Here is a 27,569-nt window from a genome sequence, read left to right as displayed (position 1 = left end):
TTTCACCAGTGAGGAAAGCATGGCCTAAGAAGGAGAGTGACTTGTCTGGGTGATGTGGCTTGGTGTACATGCTGGCCTTCTATCCAGTAATGCTGACTTTTCTAATGTGCCATTCTGTCATTCTAGTCCTTGGAATTTGATAATTGCTATTGTAATAATTATGTTTCTTTCCTTTAGTTATGAACAAAAACACATTTTATTCTTTTTGATGATTGGTAAAAATTTATTCTTTTTCAAGCATCATCTTACTGAAATTTAAAGCTTGAAAACTTCTGAGTAGTTTCCTCCCAGAAGAGTAAGCCTACTTATTTTATTCTGACTAGGCGGAAATTTTTGCAAGACTAGCATTTCTGTTTCTAAGTTAGTCCAAAGTCTGTAAGCATACAGAAGTTATGAGTAGAGAGAAGAATTGGCTGAGCTTTTAATAACTTTTACTGGATTTGAGCTTGAGTTCAAAGGTATCAGAGTTTAAAGTCAAATTGGAGTCTCACTTTGTCAGATAGGCTTCTCTTAGCCTTAGTGAATATCTACAGTATGAGATAGGCCCAGATTATAGCATTTCGGAACATAGTTTCTTGACCCAGGTGATAAAACTCAGATCTTCAAATTCTCCATTTATCATCTTTGTGAATTAGAAAATAAAATACCTTTCTTAGGCTTGTTCTCCCCACTCTTGAAATAGAAATAAAGGCAGTTCTCAGTAACTACTACTGAGAATATGAAAAAAAAAAATTATCAGAGTTCAGTATCAAAATGGAAATCACTCTAGGTGTTTCAAGAAGAAAGTCAATGGGAGGTTGGAGGGTCTTCCAGGCTACTGCTTTCACCCCACATTACTGTAATTATGATCCATAGGCTAGATAGCAGTTCCTGCTTGCCACCGCAGCCAGCACTGCTTACAGCCTCTCACAACCTGACACACTCTGGGGGCTGGGCCCAACCAAAGCAAATGCTTCTCTGACCTGTGGGCTAACATTCCAGTAAGAAGACTTCTTTCCAGTCTTTAATTTACATATGAATGTGTCTAGTTGGTGGACTCTAATTTGTAATGAGTTTTAGCAGCAAGGGAGTGTGGGAAATGTTTGCATTTTTCAGCCACTGAAGAGTAGATGGATAAATGGAAATTGAGGGAACTGATCTAAGGTGTCTGCCTCAAGGATATACCCAAGAATTAATAGCTGCGTTGGGCTTTGCTACTATTGGTATATTTGTGGCAGGAATATATCATTCATTATGAAAAATTTTATAAACCTTAAGAGTCTGATTTACTTCTATTCTTTGAGGTTTCACTAAGGATGGATTAAATCTAAACCTTCAAATATGTTGTAAACCCATTATTTATAAGATCCTTTTTCCTTCCCTTTCAAGATGGTATAAAGTAATGAAGCAAATTTCTCTGTGTTATCTGATCAGTTAACACAATAATTGAATTAAATAATAGCTCTCAATTCAGTTCACTGTTTTTTTTTGGTAGAGTATATCTTATAGACAAGTGTGGATAGCTCCTTGATCTTATTGGATGTCTAGATGCAGACTACATTCCATGACAAAATGTGTTACAAACATTTTGAAGGTATTATTTTCTAAATGAGAATGAAAAAGTGATTATATTAGTAGTGTTATCCTCTTGCCACTGTTTTCTTTCATTCAGACACTCAACCACTCATTTATTTTCCCTTTCCCTTCTAATCTGATATGACTTTGATACTCCGAAACCCTAATAATAAGTGTGCTTTTTTTTGATCATCATTTTCAGGTGACTTAAGAAAAACCCCACAAAATAGCATGCCAAAGTTAACCATTTCTTCTGATGTAAGGACACCTATTTTCCAGTGACCTTTTTTGACAAGAGATTCTTAGACTGATCTGTTTTTGCTGTGGGAAGGGAAAATCTAATCAGAGATTACTAATAAAATATCTAACATCTTTTCAAATTACTGAGCATACCTAAAAGAGTAGTTGGCTTTAGTGTTTGATCTTATAAGGTCAAAAAATATAATGTGCCTTTCTCTTGCTTTTATTTTGTGGCATAAATTTTCTCTCATAAGTTATGATTACTTTGTTCTCTAGCTTATGTTTGACAACCAGTCACATTTAAAAAGAAAGATGTTTCTTCAGAGTCAATATGAGAAACCGAAGTTTAAATATTTAGAATCCTCACTTCACTTTAAGGCTGTCTCTTGGAAGTGAAGGCAAGAGCGACAGTGAAGTGGCTGCCGCCCTCTTTTCTCTGCAGGATAATAAGTCAGGTTTTTCCACACCATTAATTAAGTGTCTAAGACTATGCCAAAACAGAGGAACTTGGAGAAGCTACCTGTGAAATTGTGTATGAGACTAAACACAAGACTGCAGGTTAAATCGTAGTCATGAAGATAATCAAACTTGAAAGGGCAAAGTAAAGGGTTCCTAGTACTGTAATTCAGGAACTTTCTCTACTGAAAGAACTTTGTCATCCACATTAGTCAGCCTTCAAGATGTGCTTATGTAGGATTCTAGGTTATATCTCATCTCTGAATTTCTTTCCATGGATCTCAAGAAATAACTTGGATTGTATCCATCTTGGTCACTTCATGGATTCTCCACTTGTTAAAAATTTATACCAAATCCTGGAGCTAGAAGGGATTATGCTTAGTTAAATCAAAATGACAAAGAAATATATTCAGGATGTTTCACTTATAGGAGGAATATAGGGGAACTAAATATGGGATCAGGGGAAAAAATAAATAAATAAACAAAATTAACAGACAACTATAAATCAGACATTCTGCAGGAGAAGGGAAGAAGAGTGAGTGGGATCAAGACAAGTGAAAGCACAAAGGACCGTGTGTATGGTGAATGGGTGGTGGGAATTATTTTTAAAGATTTATTTATTTATGCATATAAGAACTGGGATACAGGCCAGAGGTACAGGGGGTGAGGGGATTCACCAGAGACAGAGTGAGGAACAGGCGGATCTACTGAAATACAAGGCTGAAGGGAGCAATGGCTAGTTCAGTAGAGATGTGCCGTGCTATGTGGCACATCTGGCCAGAGAGTGAACTCATGCTGCAGTGGCTGCAGATTGCTTCATAGTGCTGCATTTTAACCCATTGCACTACCAGGGAGGACCCAGTGGTGGGAATTTTACAGGAAATACATCTGAGAAGAGAAAGCAAACATTGTAGTAAAATGAACAATGATGTAAAATGGATATAAGCAAATAAATGTAAAGATTGTTAATATTAATAAGATACCAATAAAAAATGCATGTTTAGAAAAAAAAATTTATATCAAATCCAAAAGAGGTTATATTTTATCATTCCACACAGTGATTTAAAACCTCACAATCTATTGGCTATTGATCAATTGAACCGACTGATTTGACCTTTCCAGAATATCTGTTAGAAAATATACACTAAAGGTAGCAATGCTCTAATGTAGATCTTCAGAAGTTCTACTGGGGTCTACTTTCTGCTAACTCCAGTTCACAGTTGGATATAAGCACCATATTTGCAGAACTGAAACTAAGAAGCCACTTACCCGTAGGGATGCAAAGATTGATTAACTCTTCAGAATTTTCAGAGCTTGGGCACTCCCAGTTATGAAGTAGCATCTTGATAAGACTGTAAGGATACATTTTTCAAGTGGAAAACCAGGAAACCTAGCATTCCATGTCAAAAAATTGGATGAATATGGCATGGATCTGCTCTCCAAAATGTCATTTATGATTCAGCCAAACAAATTACTGTCAAAATGGTACTGAAATAACCATACCTCAATGACTTGGGCAATCCGATACAGATTTCTGACAGTTTCCAAATATATCAAGAACAGTTATATTTTACTATTAACACCCATTGTTGTCTTGTGTGTTTTTGTTTTCTTTGTTGTAAAACATAAACTGTACTTCATCTCCTAATTTCAAAAGAATAACTTATATGTGAATAGTGTTCTATGTGTATTTAAAGGTAATTCTGTGTATATGTGTAGATCTCACTGAAACAACCATTCATTACTATAATCAAACTGTACATCACCTCAAATTTTGTTGGAATCATTAAAATTTAGGAAAGTGGACTAAGATCAGAGTTCATAATGCTTTGTGCTGTTTTATGCTATGATTGTTTAATTTTGTCAATTTTTTCCCATATGGTAACTATAAAATCTGCTTAAAGATTAATATTTTTTCACTGATATTTCAATTTGTGACATAAATGTTTAAGCATTTAGAATAAGGAGTCTACCCAAATTTGAGAAAAAGATGTGAAATTCATAGAGGTTTTACTCACTTATGAAACTAATATTAAAGCACGCCAAATTTTGCTGAGTTTCACAGTGAAAATCAGTGGCTGTCGACAGCAAGGGAGTGCACTCTAGGAAATTTTTGAACTATGTTTAGGTAGTTATAAAAGCTATTTGCGGCCCTCCCTGGTGGCGCAGCCAGTTAAAGCACAGCACTGAGAAGCTAAAGCCACTTCCACATGAGTTCGATTCCAACCTGCCCCTGAGGTGACCACATGGCGTGGCAGACCTCTCCTGAACTGCCTGCTTCTCCTCTCAGCAATGTACTTCGTCGATCTGCCTGTTCTGCTCCCCATTCTGTCTCTGGTGAAGCCTCTCGCCGCCCCTGAGCCTCTGGCCCATACCCCAGTTCTGTATGCAAAAAATAAATAAATCTTTTTAAAAAAAAAAAAAAAAACTATTTGCCTGGTCAGAGATAATAATTCTGCAAAGGAGTTGCTTATCTTAGTTTTAAAGTCTGACTAAAAAACTAAGTCTTGACATCATGTTTATTAACAACCTTCTCAGGAGGTTCTAATGTACATGTATTTAGCAAAAATCACTAATTTTGGTAGCTAAATTGTTTAAGTAAACAAATACCAAGAATCATCACTAAAATATTCTTATTCACTTAAATATTAGATACCTACTTACATTTAAAATCTAGAAAACTTTCTTTGTTGTATTACTTCCTCGCATCCTTTTATTTAAGGACTTTAAAAGTAAATATCATATGCTAACAGTTTTAGATATATCACTGGGGAATAGCTATATAAGGTACTATTCCTCACCTCAGGGAGCTAGCATTCTAAGGAAATGAAACAAAAACACAGATGACAAATTGGCAAAATAGTATTTTATGTAATTTAGTATGATGATTATACAAACAGTACAGTATACAGAGATCGACTGACACTAAGTAATGAGTTAATATGCTGACATTATGAACATTGTTGTTCTTGTTTAATAGAGTTTATGCTTTTGAGCAGTTTTAGGTTCATAACACAATTTACAAAGTATAGAGATTTCCCACATACTACTGTCCGCACCCCCAACACATACTTGCAAAACCTCATCCCAAACATCTCCTACCAGAACAGTATGTTTGTTAGAATGGATGAACCTATATTGACCCATATTGAGTTCACTCTTAGTGTTATGTGTTTTGTGGGTGTAGATAAATTTATAATGACATGTAGCCACTCTTATAACATGAAATAGTTTCACTGTGTGCTACACTTATAATCCTTTCTCCTCTCCACCCTGTCAACACTTGATTGTTTACTGTTTCCATAGTTTTGCTTCTTCGAGAATATTAAATGTTTGGAAACACACAGTAAGTGGTATTTTCACTTTGACTTCTTTTACTTTGTAATATGCATTTAAGTTTCTTCTATGTCTTTTTATAGCTTGATCACTCTTCCTTTTTAATGCTAAATAGTATTCCATTGTCTGGTTATATCACTCACCTGCCAGAGGACATGTTGGTTGCTTCCAAGTTTTGACAATTATTAAGCTGCTACAAACATATGAATATAAGTCTTTAACTTTGTTGGTTAAATATTGCAGTGTGTGATTGATATTTCTTGTGGGTAGAGTGTTTTAGTTTTGTTTAAAACAAACAAACAAACAAAAAAATACTGCCACAGTCTTCCAAATTGGCTTGTACCATTTTTACCTTCCCCTAAGCAATGCATGAGAAGAATACTTAATTTGTTCCACATCCTCACCTTAATGCACAAATGCACAGATGCTTTGTGCATTTAACTGTTCTGAGAGGTATAAAGAAGTATCTCCTTGTTTTAATTTACATTTCTTCGTAACTTATGACTAGGAACATGTTTTTTCTTTCTTACTGAGATATATATTTTTATGACTTTAATAACACTTTTTTCCCCAGAAGCAATTTAAAATACCATCTGTTTATTTCTATTTTTCTTTATTTTTTAATTTCCTTATGTTGTTAATTTTTGTACAATGTTTGATCTTTCAGGTATGGCTTATGAACTTGTCATCTGTACAACTTCTTTGTTGATTTTTCTATTAAGGCCTTTAACCCATTTTTAAATTAGGTTATTACTTATTATTGGATTTTAAGCACTGGATACCTGCCCTTTATCAGATAATGTCTTTTGTGAACAATTTTTCTAGCCTGTAGCTTTATCTTCTCATTCATTTGAAAGTATGTTACATCAAGCCAGTTTTGTTTTTTTTTTTTAAATTTTAATGAAGTCCAGCTTTTGAGTTACTTCTTTCATGGGTTATGCCTTTAGTAGTGTATCTAAAAAATCATTGTTATACTCAAAAGTCATCTGGGTTTTTCTTTTGTTATCTTCCAAGAGTTTTATAGCTTTTGTTTTACACTTAGGTCTGTAATCATTTTGACTTCGTTTTTAGATGTGAGGTCCATGTCTAGATTTCACAATGTGAAACTTTTTCATATGCTTATTTATCATTTTCATGTCTTCTTTATCTTTGCTCTCTTCACCCCACTACTGCCTTTGCAGTTGTTAGAAATCAGTTGACTAAATTTATGTGGGTCTGCTTCTGGGTTCTATTGTGTTCTATTGTGTTAACTGTACTTATATAGGTCTGCTTCTGGGTTCTCTATTGTGTTCCATTGTCTGCCTATTCTTTCATCCATACCATACTGTCTTTATCACTATAACTTCATAGCTAATGTATATCTTTAGTAAATTCTTCATTCATGTCATTACCTCTGGTTTCTTTCATTTGAGTTTTGTACATTTCCTATAAACATTTCTTTCTTAGATCTTTGACATGTTATGTTACTGTATACTACAGTGTTTCAGTTTTGAAATATAAGTGCTACTTATATTTCAAATTCTATTTGTTCATTGGTAGTAGTAAGAAAGAAATTCATTTTTCTATGCTAACCTTGTAACCTTTAATACATAGTAGTCCCAGATATTTTTTGTCAGTCCTCTTGTTTTTTTCTGTGTAAAAGATTCCTGTCACCTGTAAACATGTTTTATTCCTCTTTCCCTATCTGTATATTGTTTATATCCTTTTATTATTGTATTGCATTAGCTAGTATTTTCTAGTATGTTGAAAAGCAATGGTGAAAGGGGACATCCACATCTTAATCCTGATCTTAGAATGCAGAATTTTATTTTCTCACTAAGTGTAATGTTTGCAAAAACATTTTTAAAAAGTTTGTAAAAACATTTAAAAAATGGTTTTTTTTAAAGGATTTATTTATTTATACATACAGAACTGGGGTACAGGCCAGAGGTGCAGGGGTGGTGAGAGCTTCACCAAAGACAGAGTGGGGAGCAGAACAGACAGATAGATGAAGTACACTGCTGAGGGGAACTGGCGGGCCAGGAGAGATCCACTGCGCCACATGGGTCACCTCCGGGGCGGGGATCAAACTCATGCTGCAATGACTTTAGCTTCTTAGTACTGTGCTTTAACCCACTGCAACCCCTGGGTGGGCCCCTCTACAGTTTTTTTCTTTAATATAGTCTTTTTAAAAAATGAGTAATTTGGACATTCTGTGGGGGTGGAGTGGGGAATGGGATCAAAAATGGGGGGGGGAGGGAGGGAAATGTAAAAATAAACTTTTTAATAAAAAAATGAGTAATTTGGAATTTGTTTTTTAATTAAATGTACTTATATATGTATTTTTAACATTGTTCATTTGTTATAATGTTTGATTTCTCCTCTCAGGTGTAGTCACCATAAAATTTCCACCACTTAGTCACTCATAAACCATTACCATAGTCCCTTGTTCTCTTCCTTCCTGTTTTGAACCCTCTCTCAACCCTTCCACTTGCAGAATATCTCATTTATTTTGTTCCTGCTAGTTTTGTTTTGTTTTGTTTTCTATCCCTTCTTTGGTTCCCCTATTTTCCTCATATAAGTGAAACTATCTGATATTTTTCCTTTTCCCTCTGACTTATTTCACTGAGCATAAGCTCCCCAGCTCCATCCATGTTGATGCCAGTGGCTTGAGTTTTTTGATTGCTGAATAGTATTCTATTGTGTATATATACACCAAAGACAAGGAATTTCTATTCTATTCCAGTTAGCTTAGAATTTTTAAAAAAAGATTTATTTATGCATACAAGAACTGGGGTACCGGTCAGAGATGTTGGGAGGGAAGGTTGAGAGGATTCACCAAAGAAAGTGGGGAACAGAACAGTAAAATTGACTGAAATATAATGCTGAGGGGAGCAGCTGGTGAGACAGGAGAGGTCTGCCATACCAGCCATGTGGGTCACCTCCCTGGTGGGGGATCCAGTTGGTGCTGCAGTGGCTACACAGCTTCATAGAGCTGCTCTTTAACCCATTGTGCCACCAGGGAGGGCCCTAACTTAGAATTTTATCATGACTTAGTTTTGGATTTTGTCATGTATTTTTTCAGCATTTTTGATAGACTACTATGAAGTACACCCTCTACTTCTGAAAGAGACTATAGAAAAATTGGTATAATATTTTCCTTAAATGTTGGGTAGAAATCACCAATTAGCCCATCTTGGTCTAATGCTTTTTCCTTTTGGAAGGTTATTAATTATTGATTCAATTTTGTTAATAGTTACAGGTCTTGTAGGATTATTTGTTTCTTGTGTGAGTTTGGACAGATAGTGCCTTTCACAAAGATCTGGTTCATTTTATCTTTGGATTCTTAGTAAAAGAAGAGAATTCTAAGTGCATTTTTGGTCATAATAATAATTGAAGGAACTTCTTACTATGCAAATTTAGACTTTTATTTGCTAGAAAGTATTAAAAATGGTATAATAATGCAAATTTTTTACCTTAAAAATAAGATAAAAAGCAAATTTAAATACAAATTTTGATCTCTTACTAGTTGTGAACTAGTAAGAGAGATAAATTTAAGAAAGTGCTACAATATAAAGACTCTTTATCCTGAGAACTTGAGGTTTAGAATTTCATAAGCATATTAGTTTACTTCATATATTATCCTGCTGTACAAGTTCATAACAATCTGTTTAATAGTCTTTTGCAGTTGTTAGTTTTCACTGTTAAGTGGTATATTAACAGAGACTGTTATGTTAACAATGGCATGTTAACAAAAGTGGCCATTCCACATATCAAATGATTATGAAAATTGGGAACCACTGTAGAAGAAACATCCCTCACCTCCTGTATTATCTATCAAGAAAGTGCTGTTTGGTTGCTGACAACTGTAGGAAATTCAGTGGAAATCGCAAATGTGATTTTACCAAGAAAAGGGCAAGTTATCACAGAGTGTATTTTTCTGATAATAAGTCAGGTGGTCTGTAACCTGGCCAAGTTCAATCAAACCTTTTTCCACCCATTGTCCAGTTGTTCCATCATTGTTGTGATTTAATCTTAGAAGTACCAAGAATTCTGTGATTTGAATTGCTGGACTAATGAAGCATGAGGTACTGATTAGGAATTAAGTCAAAATAAAGATATTCTTTATAAGTTAAACTGCTCTGTATACCACATCTGAATAAGTTCCTGGAATGTCTTAATACTAAAACCCTGGTAATTTTTAATGACACAGTAATGTGAGTTGTGTAGCAAATGATAGAAATTCACTTCATTACCTAATGGCTACACCAGTAATCCTGTCTACTCAGCTTGTGTGTGTCAACAACATAGGTGACATATTGAGGGGATGAAGGATGTTAAATGGATCGCTAAAAAGCATTACTATCATAGATGACATTGTAGAATTGACCCAAGAATATAAGTAAGTGAAGTATTTATCCAGAGTATTTTAGGCACTCTGACTCACGTGGAACCAGGCCACTTATGAATTATGAATTATGTTACCAAGATCTGACACTCTTGTCTGCGCATACTAGAAAATTTTCCATGATACCAAACATTTTCCATGAAATACAAACATTTCAATAAGGTAGTATTATACATATAATTAACATTTTTATCCCTAACTCACTCGGATGAAATATTTGCACGTTAAGTTCAGTGTAACCCTGATAGCTGAGAATTGACCTTCTCAGATGAACTAAAAGTGCCAGATTCCAAATAGCTCTCACTGAATGTTGACATCACAGGTATCATTTACACATGAAAGAGGTTCAAAATAGCAAAGCCTTTTCCTGTTTTACTTATATTGTAAGAGGTTTTAAAACTTTTCAAAGTAACAGGGTCCCCAGTGACATTTTATCTCCTTCAGTCTGTTCTTTTTGATGTAGTGTGTCCTGAGACAAGTCTTTTACCTACCAAACTTAGACCTGGACTTTGGCAGACCCCAAGTGATTATCACATCCTCAGCTCCCTGAGTGGTGAGACCCATCTTCCTTCCTTCCTTTCTTCCCACTCTCCTTTTTCTGCAGTATTTCCTCTCCACTCTGTGGGTAGCCTACAATTTATCAACTTGTCTCATATATATTTTATCTTTTTTTAGAGTAGAAAAATTGTCTTGTTAGGGCTGCCTTTATTATCATTTGAGTGGCTTAAAAAACAGAAATGTACTATCCTGGTACTGGAACTAATGTCTTAAGTTATGGTCAGCAGAGTTGGTTTCTTCCAAGGCCTTTCTCCTTGGATGGTAAATAGCTGTTTTGTTTTGTTTTGTTTTTCTTTTTCTCTGTTTTCATGTGGTCCTTCCTTCTGTGTCTGTGTCCTAACCTCCCCTTGGAAGATACCAGTCTTAGGGGGTTAGAGTCCACCCTGGTAACACCATTTTAATTTACCTATTTTAAGATCTTTTTTTAAAATATCAATAATATTCTGAGGTATACTTAGGGTTAGCTCTTCAAGATGTGAATTTGGGGGGATATACTTCATCTCATAACAGTAGCCCAGGATGAACATCATAATACTTGGGGTGACAGCCAGGATTTAGTTCAGCACATCCTTTTGGCCTCCTGGGAAAGTGATGAAGACCCTCACTCTTTATTATCTTGTGACAGTCAGAGAAGATGTGGTGGGAGGAAGGGATCTCCCACCAGAGGGTGCCAATATCCATCCAAGGTCTTGCATGGAACTTCAAAAGGGCAATGAAATAAGGTTGACTGCATATATATTTTGTACCAAACACTTTGCTTGGGCATTTTGCTTGTATTTATCCAGTGGAACCCTTAAAACAGTACTATAAAGTAAGACAGGTCAGTATTCTCAATTGAGAGCTAAAGAAAAAAAGATTTGGAGATATTCAGTGATTTTCCCAGTCTCCCTTATGAGTAAACACAAATGCAGGGACACAATGACAGGTGCATAGTGCTGGAGATATATCCATAGAACTTGTTTGCTTTTCTCTGTAGAAAAAAAAAAGGATTGACTGGACACTTTTTTATTGGTAATCCCCAAATTAGTTCATTTTGCACATCTAGTTCTTCACTTTGTATTCGTCTTGACCAAGTCAAGCTTGGGTCAGTAAGCTTTTAACAGAAAAATACACTTTTTTCTTTACCAGTTCCAGGTAGATCACTATATGATTAGAATATTCACTGCAGTGATTCCTCAAGGAGAGAGGATAATTTTAGTATGTTCTCTTCAATAATTTCAAAGTGTTTTATTTAATGAAGATTTAATGGCTTGAAAAATCATTTTCTCTCTCATAAATCTATGGTCCATTGGACTCAGTTGGGTGAGTTTTTGGTTCCACATACTGACTGGATATGCAGTCATGTAGGAATTTAATAGGGCTAGGATCTCATTCATGTGCCAGGCTGACATTTTGGCAAAGCGGAACTACACAGGGGCTTAGCTGGGACAGCCAAGCTTCTCTTTCTCTCCATTTAGCTCAGAGCCTCTCTTTACACAGTAGACTCTCTGGGTAACCCAAGTCCTTTTATGGCAGTGTAGACTGCCAAAAGCAGATGCTGCCTGGTCTTCTTAATGTCAAGACCTCGTGTAATATCCCTCCTATCACACTCTCTTGATTAGTGTCGTAGGCCCGCCTGTATTTTGTATAGGAAGGGAACACCCAAGGCCATGGATATGGGATGATGTGACTAAGGCCTTAGAGATTAGAGGCCACACAGTGCTTGCTAAAGAAGAGAAATGGGGCTGGGGGGATGACATTAGCTGTATATTAAATATTGAGTGATTTATTGATGTACAGCTAAATGGGGAAATACTTTTGAAGTACTTTAGCATCTTATCCAGAAAATAATTTATACAAATGCAGTATGCTTAATCTTTGTGGGAAACAAAATCTCCTGGAGACAAATAAGATCTTTCTCTTTGATGACTGCTATGATGAGAACCTGCAAAGGCTTAAGTATCAATTAAGAGACATAATAAAACATCAATTTCACTGGTACCAGACTCCATGTCTAAACTACAATTGATAGGGCTTTGTCAGAGAGCAAAACTGGAGTGGGATATTGGCTCCTTTGCTGAATCAGACAATTCTCTTAAAGGAGTAAAGGGAGGGCAGAAGGAAGGAAGGGGATGGGAAAGGGTAGAAAAAGAAAAAGGGATGAAGAAGACTACATGAAAAGCCAACCCGAAAATCTTGGCCAACACAAAGGCAAATTTGTGTTCCATTTGAATTTAGTTAGCCTAATCTTTAGCATTTGTTATGCACCAAGAACTGTTAAATGACACAAACTTACATTATTTCACTTACCCAGATATGAGCAATAAATAATCCTAACCCCCCCAATTTAGATTTTGTGGGTTTTATTATTAAGCTTTTGGGTAAGCAATATGAAAATATCCCACATGACAGGTATGACAACAAAATATTTTGTGTATAATGAATAGATTTTACTATTAGTATATTTATGGAGAACATTGTACTACTAACCACATCCAGTCCACTGCTTGGTTTTGTAAGTAAAATTTTATTAGAATATAGCCATACCCATCTATTTACATGGCTCCTCTCTAGCTACAAAATCAGAGTTGAGTAGTTTAAACAGAGTATATGGCCCATAATACTTACACTACTTATTGTTCTGGCCTTCACCATAAAGTCTGGGGGGTTCTGATTTAGATGATTCATCTGTCCATTTAGTTTAAATTCTGCAAGAGTTTCTCTTTGTTCATTGGAGTGGGATTTTGGCTCCTTTGGTAGGGGTAGGGTAAGATTGAGATTCTATGATCACAAAATACAAAAGTGAAGGTGGCAGGCAGAGGATCCATGAAGAGCACTATGAGAAGGAATTCAATTCTAGAGACTTGGAAATACAACTGAAGATGGAGTATAATTACTGAAAATGAAAATGTCTGTAATTTAAAATCTGAATATGCCATTGTGATAGAATTGGTAAAAGTGGTTGCAGTAGAATTTGGAATAGTAGGTGTAGTCCAGGTTATGCAGGACTGTGGTTTGTTTTCAAGTGAGGAGAGATGTAAGAAATTCCAGTGGCAATGTAGAGACTGGATTGGAGGCAGATCAAAAGTTGAGTAGTTAGAAAACTCTGTCCACTAAATTTGCCATAAGCTTTTCCAATTTTACATGAGCAAAGTGAAACTTCAGCATCTCCTGCTATTATTCATCTTTAGGAAGTATTAAGTGTATATATATATATATATTTTTAAAAAGTTACTGAGGGAATTTACAAAATTCTACTTTCTGCCAATTCTTAATAATATGTGAGTTTGTTTTTCCAAACTACTCAGCTTTCACTTGAGCAGTATGTGTTATGGTTGATTCAGAGAGTAATTGTGATCAGAAAGGTTATCCCAGGCTTGGAAAGGGTCTCTTCAAAACTCCCTCAGGATTATTCAGAGTAAATATCAGAGGCAGCTCTGGAGTCTTCTGTTCAAATTAAACCCAAATGCCTCCTGCTGAAGGCAGATCATGTCCACCTGTGATAAGTGAGTCATCGGACCCAGGTGGTGGGCATGGTGCCTGCACTGAAGAAAACTGAAGCTGGCACTCATCAACTTCCTTGGTAAGGATTTCATCTAAAAGTGTAAGGATTGAGCAGTCCATAAAAATAGACCTCACTCATCACAGACTCTTAGAGAGTGAAGCTAAGATCTGACTAAAATGCTCAGGTTGACCAAGTGAAAGGAAATGGACAAAGAGCACATAATTCTCAGTAGGGAAGACTTCCTGGAGCATATTGATCTGATTTTGCTCTTTCAAATGCTAGTTCTGAACATTATCGAAGATAACTAAATAAATGTTTAGCATAAATATAACATAAATGACAATGGCAATGGAGAACAGCATAAATGAAATCAAATCCTCAATTGAAATACTTGTTTTATTTAAGATGGTCAATGTAGCTCATATAGTTAAACTTCCATGCCAGGTCTCAGATAAATTCTTAGCTAACCATGTGACCTAAACTTCCATTTCCTAAGGTACTGTGCAAAGATAACAATCATAGATTATTGAGTGTACTAAGTGAGATAATGAATGCAAGGCATTTAGACCAGTGCTGTTGTTTGCCTTAGTGTTATGACTGTCCTTATTACTTATGTCTGTTAAGAATTTGACTGGTAGGGACAGAAATGCTCAAAATAGAACAAATTACAAATGTCCTTATCATGAAACAAGAAGTAAGGCTATGGCCCATAACTGGCATTGGTTGAGCAGTTCAAGAAATCAGACCTGAGATCTGTGCTGTAATTTTGATTTGCCCTTGTGGTGACCACTTAGTTCCAAGGTGGCAACTCTGTCTCCACCATTGTGTGCTCATTCCAGACAGAAAGAGCTGAAGGGCAGAGGGCAAAATGATATAGCAAGCTGAGCGTGCCTGCTTTTAAAGGGCTTTCCTGTAAGCCGTACCCAACAGCTTGGCTTATGTGACCTTGGTGAGAAGTTAGTCAGAATCCTCACCTCCCCCCCCCCCACCAGTCACGGCAGTCATGCATTTGTGTGGTCCCTCAATTTCAAATTTCTTTTCATAACAAGTGCCCAAAGTCAGCATCCATAAAGTCACTGCCTCCCTCAGAATAATCCTTGAATCTATCAACATCAAACTTGAAAATAGTGTGAGAGGAATATGCCCACAGGGCAGTCACTTTTTTTTGACTTGGTTGGGTTTTGGTTTAGCCTTTGACTTTGCCAATTATGTAGTTTAAAAGAATGTGAAACATTAAATAAAATGATCTAGACCTTTGATGGGACCAAAGAAAGTTTGCTAGAGAATTCAAAATAAATCTGTAAGCTAAGAACCAAACTACTCTAAATGAAACCTCTAAATTGATAGGATTTTGTGTACTTTAATGTTAATTGAGGTAAGGTTGGTTTACATTATTATATTTGTTTTAGGGGTTATAGGTTAAAGCTTACACAATTTTGTACCATGCCCACCCCTAATGCCTTAATTATCCTTTACCATACTGGGCTTCCTGTGTCCCCCAATCCCAGCTTGCTACCACCCTTCTGATGATCTCAATTTGGCAGTCAAGTGTCAAATGTTAGTATTAGTTTGTTTTTGCCTGATTCTTTGTTTTGTTTCTTTATAGTCCACATATAAGTTACACTATCCACTGTTTGTCTTTCTCCTTCTGACTTATTTCACGCAGCACTCCCCCCTCCAGTTCCGTCCATGTTGATGCAGAAGCCAAGAGTTCATTTCTTTCACAGCTGAGTAGTATTGCACTGTGCACTGATAGTGAATCACAATTTTCCAATCCACTCTTCTGTCCTTGCACACTTAGGTTGTCTCTATAAACTTGACAATTGTTACAAGTGCCACAATGACCTTGTCAGTACATATATAAACTGATAAGCTTTTTAAATATTCATTGTTTTATGATATTCCAGAAACTAAAATTTGGAATATGTTTAGGTCACTGATGTTCTTGTTTGAAAACCAACTAAGATTGATGCATAATAGAAAAATTGTTTGAAGCATGTCTCTATTGTACTTGCCCTTTTCTGCAAATAAGAAGCCTTACTTGCTTTTTTTTTTAAACCAGTTTATATCTTTTTTTTTAAGATTATTTATGCATACAGATCTGGGGTGCAGGCCAGAGGTGCAGGGGTGGTGAGAGGATTCACCAAAGACAGAGAGGGGAGCAGAACAGGCCGACTGAGGAAGTACACTGCTGAGGGGAACAGCAGGCAGGTCAGGAGAGGTCTGCCGCACTATGTGGATCTGGTGGAGATTGAGCTCATGCTAAAGCAGCTTTAGCATCTCAGTGCTGTGCCTTAACCTGCTGCACTACCAGGGAGGGCCTGTATCTTTTTTTTTAATACCCCAAAATAGATGAGTGGATTAAAAAGATGTGATACATAGACACAATGGAATATTACTCAGCAATCAAAAAGATAAACTCATGCCTTTTGCAGCAACATGGATGAAGCTGGAAGGGTTTATGCTTAGTGAAATAATCCAGAAAGAAAAAGAAAAATACCAGATGGTTTCATTCATAGCAGGAGTGTAAGGGGTTGGGGGGGGCGTGTGGGGGAAGAGAGAGTGAGATAAACAAATGTAGTTGCTTTCTTTTTTAATAGAATGTAATCACTCATTTTTTACCCTCTGGAAAGCCTCCTCAGCTCTTTACTGCCCTTCATTGTTCACTGCTAACCAATAATGTCTTTGGCCTAGGGACACAATCCTCCCCATGCTCTTCATGAATGTCAGTGTTTATTGCTAGGTCAGCATGATGCAGTGATGGCTGAAGGAGAAACCTCTTTTTAGTTTATAGTCAGCTTAAAGGGTGAGTGATGAGGATGTTAGAAAGAGGAGAAAGTAGAGAACCCATGATGCAAACATTTAATTGTCAAGCATTAATGGTCTACTTTATGTAAACAACTCTGGAATGTGGGAAGAGATAAAGCACATCATCTCCTGCCCTGAAGGAGTTATGGGTAGAAAAGAAAAGACATTTCAAGTGGTAAATTTCTCTCTCTGCTATTGAGCATCAGGAAAGGAAGACTGACTGGAACCCAAAGTTTGCTGGCTTTAGTGCCTGTATTATTGGGCTTAATAAAAGCCAAACTAAGAAGTGGTGGAATATAGTGGGAAACAGAGCTGTGCAGTTGTAAGCTGGGAAACAGTTGGACTAAGGGAACCTGTGTAAGGTTCAGCGTATGCAAGGCAGTGGCAGTGGGGACACATGGAGCACAGTATGGGGATGGGGGTCTCCCTGTGTTTGTAGCACTATGGGGTGAAACATGTCTTTCTCACTCTACAGCTGTCTCCCCAAGCCCATCACTACCCACCAGGAGCACTGACACCCCAGCTCAGAGCCACTGACCCAACCGACCCAGACAGGAACTAATGCAACAAACTCTCTAATTCAAACAATGGAGCTGGAAATTTCACTTGAATATATTTAGGACCACAATAATTTTTTGTTAGTAACAGCAAAGAATGTCTTATGGAAAAATAGGTCAGTTGCCTTTTATCCTTCAAACGATATCAAACTTGTACTTCAAACGATATCAACATGTGATTCTAATTTCAACCCTTTAAGTCTTTGGATTTAAAGGTGTTAGTTTTTCCTTAAATCACTTCAGCATTTGCTCACTCATTTTCTTTTCAAATTGAAGTGGAAAAGTCCATCCTTACCATTCTCCTTTATTATGTAATAAATTCTCATTTTACTTTCTATTAGCATTTTTCTATTAGCGTTCTTTCTTCCCCTCTCCCTAATGCCCTTATAAAAATGATGCTCTATCTTCTAAATAATTTCAGTTGCTATTTTCTAATCTGAAGTTTCATCTTGGAACTTTTCTAACTGAAATATATATGAAATATAGCAACAAGAACTTCTTAAGGAACTAATACCAACTGTGTGCGTGTGTGTGTTTGAAGAGTACTGTAATTCCCTGGGCTTATTTCCAATCTCCTTTCTGAGGTCAGTCAGCATTGATGGTCCCTTTGGGGCCCTGTCATTAAGGAACCACCAGGACAATACGCCCCACCTCCACCCCAGTCTTTCCTGAGTCACTGTTTATTGTTCATAGAACTCATTCTGTGCACCTGTTTTGATGTCTCTAAATACCCGAGGTGACCCTGCTGAAGTACTGCCTCCTTTTGTGCCCACATTCCCCATTTCATTGTATGAGGCCTTACCCATCTCCTTGGTACATTCATGCCCAGGGCTTCCATTGTTCTATAAGCACCAAGTTAACCAGGAGGCTGCATTCTTTCCTTGAGATCACTTACCATGTCAGATGGGCTTGGTTCCAGCCCTAATTTCTAAGTCACCTACTTTTAGTGCTAGTCTAAGGCAGTGGTTTGCAGCTCCAGTAAACTTGAGAATATCTGCAGAGTTATTAAAAAATGCTGGTGTCAAATGCTCAAGAATGGATGACTGGATTAAAAAGGTGTGGTACATATACATATAATGGAATATCACTCAGCAATAAAAAAAAACAACATGTTTTTTGCAGCAACATGGATGGATCTGAAAAAGATCATGCTTAGTGAAATAAGCCAGAAAGAAAAGGAAAAATACCGGGTGGTTTCTCTCATAGCAGGAATATAATAGACCAGGCAAGAAAATGATAATGATGAAGAACTATAAACCAGAGACATTTTGTGGGGGTAGTGTGGGGAATGGGATCAAAAACAGTGGGGGGAGGGAGATGCACTGGACTGTGGTGATGGCACATGGGTGATTTGGTGATGGGAAACCCAAGAAGATTGCAACTGGGATGGAAATAGGCACAAATGATGTAAAAATAAACTATTATTTAAAAAAAAATGCTGGTGTCCAGAGCCACCCCAAGATCTGATGACTCAGATTGCAAAGGTACAGCCCAACATCTATTTGTATTTTAAATTACAGAGGATGATTCTGATAGACAACAAGACTAAAAATCACAAAGCTCCAGAACTAATCACTATATTCATGTTTTCTTTTTGAAGACTTTTTTTTTTTAATTTAAATGACAGAATACTTACCCTGTCAATAACTTCAGTGTAACTGACTTGTAGCCAAGGCTATCTAAACTGCTTTGTGAAGATGTATGATGGGTACAATGTGCTATAACTTTAAAAGTCCACCCATAAACTTACATATATTCTTCTCAATTAGGTTAGGTTTTATTATCATCGGTTTTTAGATTTGGAAAGAGGCTGAATTTATATGACTTGCCTAAAAGAACTGGGGGCTAGAATCAAACTCAAGTCCAAATTTAGTACTCTTTCACTATTCTGTGCTACTCTACTACTTAATATTCCTGTCATCTTATTTTGATTTAATTTCAAACTTATAAGTTGCAAAAAATATTGCTAAGAATTTCTAAAAATCTTTTACACTTATTTGTTAATGTTTTTCTATGTTACTTAAGTATTCTCTTCTGTCTGTCCTTCTGCACCTGCATGTATTAATTTATATGTACGCAATAAATTGCGGACATAATTCCTTTTAGTCTTCAATACTTCAATCTCTATTTCCTAGTAACAAATATTCTTTTCTATCACTACAGAGCAATAATAAGAAACCAGGAAATTGCTACAATACTATTAAACCTCATTGGTTTCATCTATGTCTTTATTGGCAAAAGAAAATGTCTCAGGTCTAGGATCTAATGAAGGGTCATTTGTTGCATTTGGTCCTCATGACTCTTTACTGACTTTGTAGAGGTTCTCAGTCTTTCTTTGTGGTTCATGACCAGAACAACTACGTAGGCTCTTCTCTGCTGGGCAGGAATTACCCTGGCAGTTTGGGCTTTCAGAGCACGGTGGAGTTGCTAAGAAATACTTGGCTTCCTCGCCATGCAGCAGCCTGGGCCACAGCACTGTGAGGCTATCACAACCCATCATCAGGCTGGAAAATGGCAAATTCAGGGGTCAACCCCCAACAGCTACAGATGATTTCTATCTCTAGTGGGAGCTCCCAGCCATCTAGGTATAACTTGAGGCACAAAACAGAGCAAATTAACTCTAAAAATCTGTTTCATCAACCAAGAAGTCGGCATAGTAATATCTACTTTTTAAGGTTAACTATAAGGATTATTCAAGATAAATATGTTAAAGCATCTAGTATGTAGCAAGGACTCCATTTTTAAGATCAGTACAAATTAAAATGTGTATATTGAAAAACTATGACTCATACTGATGTATAGCAACTTGGAGAGAGTCATTTTTTATTGTTGAGGATGGGGGGAAGAGGTAAATAGCAATAACAAACATCTACATATTTTTATATTTTTAGAGGGACTGTGAGGGCTTAGCTACAACCAAACCCACCTTGAAGTAGAAGAGGCCAGCTAATGATGAATCACAAAGCACACTTTTAGAATGTATTTCTCAAAAGGACTCCTGCATCTTTAATTATATTAGGGGGGAAAAAAAGGTAGCTAGTTCCTGTAGAGAAAGATCAGCACTATTCTATTCCGGGTTGAGGAGTAATTACCATCCAGCTTTAAAAAAAGAGCTGTTCCCATTAGTGGGCATGAAGAGGAACCAAGAAGTCTTAAAAAAAAAAAAAGAATTTTGAGAATCTCAGATGGTACAAAACTACTGAAACACATAGTCATTTTAATGTGAACTTTTTATTTTGCCTTCAAACATTTAAAGTATCACCTCTGAACCTATAGAGAAGGTAAACCTAAAGGGGATACTTTCGTGATAGTGTTGGTTCAACCTCTTGATTTTTTAGTAACCTCTAAGTAGATTTGAAGGGTATGTCTGTAGCATAAGAACTTTGTGTATCCTATTACTGTAATAGTGGGCAAGAATGGATTTTTTATCTTTCTATCAAGGCCATCTAGAGAATCCTGGGCTGACTTTAGCCACCTTTTCCTCAAATGTCCACTTCTGACTCCTTATTTTGGGAGTTGGAAATAAGTGGTAACTTCAAGAGGGAAGACTCAGGGAGTGCAGAAGAGGTTTGCTAAATCCTCCAGCCTCAGTGTGCACCTGCTGGAAGCCTCCAGCATCATTCCCCATGGCACAGGCCCTTCTTTCCTCACCTTGCTCTAGGCTTTGGCCTGTGATCTCTGGGCCTCAGTTTCTCCTGGTAAGCCTGCCAACTCTCATCTTCCGAAGCCATCCTCACCCTGTGCTCTCGTACCAGCTCTCCCCATACGTCTGCTCATTTTTTATTTGAAAAGCAGCCCTTGCAATCACATGTTCCACTCAGTCAACAGGAAAACTACACAAAGCAGACCTAGCTTGGAGGCCCACCGCTATTAGCAGAACTGGTGTAGAATGAAAATGTGGGGTCCTTCTTTAAAAGATGAAATTGTCCGAAGGGAGTTAGTGGAACATTTAACCAGACAGGAAATGCTTCCAAATATGTGGCTTTGTGGGACAGCATAGGGTGAGGGACTCAGTGAACTGAAAGTTATCTGTTTACCAAATAGGCAGTTATATTTTAAGTTTATATTTAAAAATCATCATCCTGTTTTGGAACACTAACAAAATTGTACCCTAGTCAAACTCTGACTAGATTTTAATGGAAAAGCTGCCTGGTATAATGCCAAGGCACATACATGCCAATTTAGTGTTGGAACTTTGTGGCAGTGGGGTAGATGTATTCTATAAATATTTGACCACATCTACAATATTATTTAAAAGGAAAAAAATAGCTTCATAAGTACTTTATGTTTAGCCAGCATTAGGAACTGTTGCAACATAGATGCCTACTTTCCACTTGAAAGTCTGCTTCATTTGTTGGTAGAACCCCAGGCTGTCAGTAGCAGTTGACTGTGCTGGGAATTCTGATACAAGGTCAGAGTTAATAATTGTGCTAAGAGAGTTCATGCTAACTCCGTTGTACTGGAAATTCCCTTGGAGGAACAGTGAACAGGACTAGAATCACTAGTTTTGATTTTTGCTATTCATTGTACTCAGGGCAAAGATGAGCAGGTCTCTGGAAGTTTTTCTTGATCCTCCATCCAGAGCAATTTTAGAAAGTTTACTCATGTTTGAATTTCATATTTACAGATTTTTTAAATTATTTAGAAATAGTCACCAGCCAATACAGAGAGTAGTCTATGGGGAGGTTGCAAAGTTACTGAGGTTCAGGATTGGAAGATACAGGTTTAAACTCCAGTCCAACTAACTTCACAAGTTAACTTCACAAGTTCACTAACTTCACAACTAACTTTACAAGTTCTCCAGTTTATAGAGGGAAGTCACAAGACCTCCAAATCTTAGGATCCTAATTTGTTATGAGTTGAAGAACAAACTTCACAGAGCTGTTATGAAAGAGAAAAGGTGTATATATTAGAATGTACATTCTGAAGTGGTAAATTAATGTAAGCATTTTTTCTTATTTAATTCTAACAGTGATAAAAACAGAACACGCCTTCAAATTCTTGTAAGTAGGGACAATATCAAAATGCATTGTCTTAGTGAGTACATATTCAACTAAAATTTGTTGTTCCTTTATCTGTATCAAATCCAGTTCATCCTCAGCACTCAGAAGTTGTCCTCTTTATGAAATATTTTGTGTCCTCATAATTATTTCCACTTATACCTTAGCATATTATAGTGATTGTATTTGATCATATGGGTTTTCCTCTTTCTGGGCTATTGCTTTCTGAGGACCTTTTCTCACTCCTCGTTGAGTTATTATGAGTATATATGCATAATATATGTTAGTTAGGTAAATTACTGGCAGAAGAAAATAATAAAGGAGTTGAGTACAGATGGGAGTAGATTAAGTCACTTAAAAGTATGAAAGCAGCTAGATGAAAAAGATTAAAAAGATGTAGTACATATATGCAATGGAATATTACTCAGCAATAAAAAAATAGACACATGCCTTTTGCAGCAACATGGATGGAGCTGGAAGGGATCATGCTTAGTGAAATAAGCCAGAGAGAAAAGGGAAAATTTTGGGATGGCTTCACTCATAGCAGGAGTATAAAGGACCAGGGTAGAAAATAATAATAATAACAATAATAATAATAATAATAATGAACAACTATATTATCAGAGACATTTTACAAGGGTGAAATGGGGAGTGGGGTCAAAAACAATGGGGCACATGGGTGATTTGGTGATGGGAAGCCCACGGGGATTACAACTGAGATGGAAAAACGTACAAAATGATGTAAAAATAACATTATTTTTTAAAAAGTATGAAGGTAGAAATTACATGAGAAGAAGGGCCTTGTCTGTCTGGGTACTCCTTCCCCAGGTCATAATTGTTGGCTCAGTAAATATTGGCCAACGAAAGATAAAGAACAGTGAGCTCTAGGCAGAATAGTTTCTAAGTACTTCTCATGTTCCATGTTCCTGTAGTCTTTACAGATATTCCAGTGCAGAATCATTAGAATTCACATCCTGATTGAAACCCACTGGTGAGTTTAGAGCCCCTGCTTCTTGTCAAAGGGAATAATTCCACTTCCCATGGCTCAGGACCATTCATGTGTGCTTCTCCATCACATGCTAATGTAATAACCCTATAACAAGTTATGGGCACCAAAAGGCAACCTTTCATTTCATTTCATAGGTAATAAAATGTTTCACTCACAGAAATGAAATATTTGGTTCCAAAGTGCCTAAACCAAAGGAGGGATCCCCGGTTATGACTATACTATGCATTGTGGTTGGCTGAATAGTAGGAATTCAGATTCCCCTGAGACACCCTCTACCTGGACTTGGTAGGCACCCCTACATAGTGAGATGAGGACTAGGGGAAGGCACATTTCCTTGGAAAAGATAGCCATTTATAGAGTGCTTCTTGGAGTCCTGATTTTATGAGATCCCGGTTTTGTTTTTTAATAATAGTTTATTTTTACATCATTTTATGCCTTTTTCCATCACAGTTGTAATCCCTGTGGGCTTCCTATCACCAAATCACCCTGTGCCATCACCATAGTCCAGTGTACTTCCCTTCCACTACTGTAAAATGTCTCTGGCATATAGTTGTTCATCATTATTATTATGAAATCCCAGTTTTTTAAAAGACTGTGATGAAGCAGGCTAGATAGAGCTTATCACAGTTTTATCACAGTATAACCATTTCTTAAGCTATGAACTTGGTTTATAGCTAGCTTGCTAGAATCTGTAGTCAGTAAGCATCAATACCTAGATACCCAGTCTTTCAAATTAGACTGATGTTTTGGGAGAAAAATATAGAATTAAAATCTGAACCAAGATATCGAACTTTGCCCAATCATCTCTGTTTCACTTTGGATGACTCACTTTGTTTCCTTTAGGATGTGGTAATTGGAATCATCATTTGGGAGACTAACAGACTCATATCTCTATTTTCTGTTCATCTTTCCCAGAGCAATCTAGAGGAAGGCAGATAAACTGTCTGGTTAATGCTAGTCGCCTCTTATGGAAGAAAGAGAGTCACATTTTCTCTGTTGAATTTGAAGCCAAGATCACTTTACTCAGTTACAGCTGCTCTTGAATGCTCCTTGGTTCATGTCCCCCAGTATTCACAAGATTTTAATCCTAGATTTTCAAAACAACCTGTTCTTCTCCATTGGTCAGTTAGACACTGATACTGAAATGTTAACTAATCCCTTAAGAATCTTGAGTTTGAGCTATCATTAAACTTCAAAGATTCTGGTAACTCTAGTCTCTGATCACTGATAATATTTTTTTAATTTAGAGTTGGAGCTGTTCCCTCTGGTAGTAAGTATAGCTGGGGCACACAGGACCTGTTATTGTTCTAAAATACAGTTCAGACTAGATGGTGCTCCCATTGGCATGGAATTGAGAGCCTTGGTCTGTTAGGGTTGTGCATTTGGACAAAGATTCTCATATTCAGTTGACCATAGAGCACTTCCATGATCTGTACCATATCTGAGTAGTACCTGAAATTTTGTTTACTGGTTTATATACATCCCATGTTGTATTTGAATATGTTTTACAGCCGTAAATGGAAAACCGTATTGCTAATCCTTAAAGGTAGTAAAATGAAAACAATGAAAGTAATTTATTAGATTCTAGCTAGATAATATTGCTTTGCAAAAAAAGATCTGTCTCCTTTTATTTGAAAAGTAGGTTGATCAGAATTGAAGATATTGAAGCACTGCTTCAGGGAATATGATTTGCCCCCCTCTATTCATTAACTATTCTATACTTTGGTCCTGAGTAGTACTCAGCCTACGTATGAGAAATAATGCCTTTGAAAAACCCATTCCCTGCCTAGTTTGGATTCTTCTGTGTATTCTGTATTTGGCACAAACCAATTAAATAATTGCTTGGACTTGTGTAAAAACCCCTTCCTAGCTAAAGAGGACATTCAGATAGCCTATAGATAAATGAAAAAAAAAAAAAGTTCAGCATCACTATTATAACAAATGCAAATTAAAAACACACCGAGATAATAGTTATCCTGTGAGAATGGCCATATAAAAAAGAATGGAATTGGCCCTCCCTGGTGGCGCAGCGGGTTAAAGCACAGCATTGAGAATCTAAAGCCGCTTCCACATGAGTTCTATTCCCGCCTGCCCTGGAGGAGACCACATGGCGTGGCAGACCTCTCCTGACCCGCCCGCTGCTCCCCTCAGCAGTGTACTTCATCGATCTGCCTGTTCTGCTCCCCACTCTGTCTCTGGTGAACTCTCTCAGCCTCCGCATCTCTGGCCTGTACCCCAGTTCTGTATGAATAAATAAATAAATCTTTAAAAAAAAAAGAATGGAATTAAATATTTGCAAGGTTGTGGTGAAAAGGCACAAAATTGTAGAATGTAAACACCAAAAAAAGAATTATATGCAAACAATAAAAATCTGAATTTGACAAAAAAAAAAAAAAAGATAATGGTTACCAAACAAATAGGGAAAAGGGTGAAGGATGTGGTACAGAGGCAGACGGGGTATGAAGACAGGTGGTTTAGAGTCAAAGAAATACCTTAATATTAAAAAATAAGTTGTTTATGTAATAGGGAAAAAATCCCCTTTCATTTTTTTTTATATGAGCTATCTCACAGGGGTACCTGCTATATCAGTGTGGTTTTAATTTGTTTGTCAAAATAATATTAGAGTTGTTGAACATTTTTTTTCATTTGTTTAAAGGCCATCTGAATGTCTTCTTTAGCCAGGAAGGGGTTTTCTCACAAGTTCAACCAATAAAATAAAATTTAAGTTATATGGTACTGTGCTTTTACAAAACTCCATCCAAAATGTACTATCTCATGAGGAATGGAGTAAAACTGGTAACACAAAAGAAAGATACAGCAAATGTATAGAAGAGATCCAGAAACATGCAATCATTTAAAACTAGCACGTGAGCTGCAGAAGGAAGAGAGATTTGCATGATGAGTTCACTCATAGATCCATCCCTAGCAGCCAACAAATACTGGTTGAGTCAAAAAATACAAACCACATTCCCCAGTCTTCTAGTGGTGATATAACCTTGAGGATCATGGGTGGAAAGTCTGAAGACTTTACAGGGAGGCAAGATTTGGACTGAGCCTTGGAGGTGATAGGCAAAGAGAGTGTGAACTTATTTCTCTCTCTCTCTCTCTCTCTCTCTGTCACACACACACACACACACACACGGTTTAAAACAGAAGCTACACTGTACTTCATGAAGGATAAAGTTTGACCAAGATGAACTTGGAAAAGCCTCAAAAAAAGTTTTCCAGTTTGGAAAAAAAATCTCACTTAAACCTTTGGTTCATGAACATCACATATCGAGTACTCATGTACTACCTACAGAACGAGTTGATGTCTCAGCAAGACAAACCATGTTTTGTTATAGCAATGATAACCTGTTTCTACAAATGGGTGGGTTACTTTCGAGAAAAACAGCTTTATGTGGGTATGCTGTTAGTGGATAGGCTTTGCTGTAAGGCGTCAGTTGTTAGAGTGCTCTTCAGACATTGCAGCTGTGTCATTTCCCAGTTCCCTTTGTTGTTGTCAAATGGAGTCATTGTTCCTCTGGTATTAATTTGCCATCACATGACTTGCTGTTCTAGAGATAGCAAATTCTCAGGTAATGCATATATTTTAGATGAAGGCAACATTGCTTTACAATGTATAAAGTTTACAGGTACAGGATCACACCCTTTAGGAGTGTGTTACACCACACCCATCACCAAGGCACCAAAAGTCCTCGATCATAGTTCAGGCATTTTTAAAAAGCAAACAAGAGAAGCAGATCAGCAGGATTTTAAATGCAGGGTGATCAAGTGGAATTTACGCTGAACGAGCTGTGCTGTCACGGATGTGGTTAGTAGCCTCTGTGTGCAGAGGGCAGCGCAGGTAGAGGACACTTCTCACTAAAGGCATTTCTCAGGTCCCGCCTGAGGCAGGAAAGATTTATTTGAGCTCTGGCCGCACAGGCCTTGTGAAAGGTTTTCATTTTCAGAAAGATGCCTCGATTTACCCTGGGTTTTTTTCCATGTTAGTTAAATGATACGAAATCTTCAGCTCAGTTATACTTAGATAATGCTTTTGTAAAAGTTTTATTTTTACTTTCCATCATATGAAAGCTAATTTTTAAATATGGCTAAATAAGAATTTAGGTCAAATCATGAACCCAAAAACAGGATGTAAACCTTCTTAGTTTACTGACTGCAAAGCTTAACTCATTAA

The 27,569-nt window shown here is 36.9% G+C and overlaps 1 protein-coding gene and 1 pseudogene across 5 annotated transcripts in view; both read left to right on the top strand.

Moving 5' to 3' along the window:
• The window catches only part of NME7 (NME/NM23 family member 7), a 157,614-nt gene that overhangs the window by 128,930 nt on the left and 1,115 nt on the right, over nucleotides 1-27,569 (top strand). The window lies entirely within an intron of this gene.
• LOC105854004 lies at nucleotides 1,118-19,944 on the top strand (annotated as a pseudogene).

This window comes from Condylura cristata, unplaced genomic scaffold (genome assembly GCF_000260355.1).
Source record: "Condylura cristata isolate star-nosed mole 26May11 unplaced genomic scaffold, ConCri1.0 scaffold00024, whole genome shotgun sequence".
Classification (NCBI taxonomy): domain Eukaryota; kingdom Metazoa; phylum Chordata; class Mammalia; order Eulipotyphla; family Talpidae; genus Condylura; species Condylura cristata.
This window is presented reverse-complemented; position numbering and strand designations above follow the sequence as displayed.